Genomic DNA, 1,285 nt, shown 5'->3' with positions numbered 1-1,285 from the left:
CCGTGTTAGCCAGGATGGTCTCGATCTCCTGACCTCGTGATCCGCCCGTCTCGGCCTCCCAAAGTGCTGGGATTACAGGCTTGAGCCACCGCGCCTGGCCAGCCCCCACCCTTAAGCAGCCCACAGCCTAGTGGATGAAGAAAATTGACAAACATTGAGCTTAGGCTATCGTGGGAGTACAGGAGAGGGAACCTGTCCTAGCCTAGGTAGAATGAAGTTCAGGGAAGGCTGCCTGGTAGAGGCAACATCTAGGCTAAGACTCGAAGGCTGGAATTAGGCCAAGAGGGGAAGAAGAGTAAGGGCAAACAGCATATACAGACTCAGGAGCTGGACACAGTGGCTCATGCCTGAAATCCCAACACTTTGGGAGGCTGAAGCAGGAATATTCCTTGAGGTCAGGAGTTTGAGATCAGCCCGGGCAACACAGTAAGATCTTGTCCCTACAAATAAATTTTTTTTTAATGAGCCAGGTGTGGTGGTGTGCTCCTGTAGTCCCAGCTACTTAGGGGACTGAGGTAAGAGGATCACTTGAGCCTAGGAGGTCAAGGCTGCAGTGAGCCTGGGTACAAAGGGAGCCTGGGCTCAAAAACTAACAAAACAAACAAAAAAACAGAAACACAAAGGATCAGGGTCATGAGAGAACCTGGCATATTTAGGGAAATTATGAAGTACTTCATGGTAGCTGGCACTGGATCAAGAAGAGATGGTTTGAAGGTTCAGACCATGAATAAAATGAATGTGTGTAAAGTGCCTGACGCTGTGCATAGTAAATATTCTGCCATGGTAGCTCATTATAATTCTGGTTTTGTAAGCCAAATTAAGAGTTTGGGATTTTGTCCTGTAGTCGATGGGGAGACGTTAAAGAGTTTTAAGCCCAGAGTGACTTGATGAGACTTGCCATATAGCCAGATCCCTGTGGCCCCTTGGTGGATTATGAACTAGAACTCAGAAAGCCAGTTTGGAAATTAACAGGTATGGCCAAGCACAGTGGCTCACGCCTGTGATCCTAGCACTTTAGGAAGCCGAGGTGGGAGAATTGCTTGAGCCCAGAAGTTAAAGACAGTCTGGGCAACATAGTTACCCCATCTCTATCTTAAAAAATAAAAAAAGGCTGGGCATGGTGGCTCACGCCTATGATCTTAGCACTTTGGGAGGCCGAGGCAGGTGGATCACCTGAGGTCAGGAGTTCAAGATCAGCCTGGCCAACATGGTGAAACTCTGTCTCTACTAAAAATACAAAAATTAGGCAGGCGTGGTGGCACTTGCCTGTAATCCCAACTACCCG

Source organism: Mandrillus leucophaeus, unplaced genomic scaffold, assembly GCF_000951045.1.
Source record: "Mandrillus leucophaeus isolate KB7577 unplaced genomic scaffold, Mleu.le_1.0 Scaffold255, whole genome shotgun sequence".
Classification (NCBI taxonomy): domain Eukaryota; kingdom Metazoa; phylum Chordata; class Mammalia; order Primates; family Cercopithecidae; genus Mandrillus; species Mandrillus leucophaeus.
The sequence above is the reverse complement of the archived record's forward strand: the minus strand, read 5'-3'. Positions refer to the sequence as shown.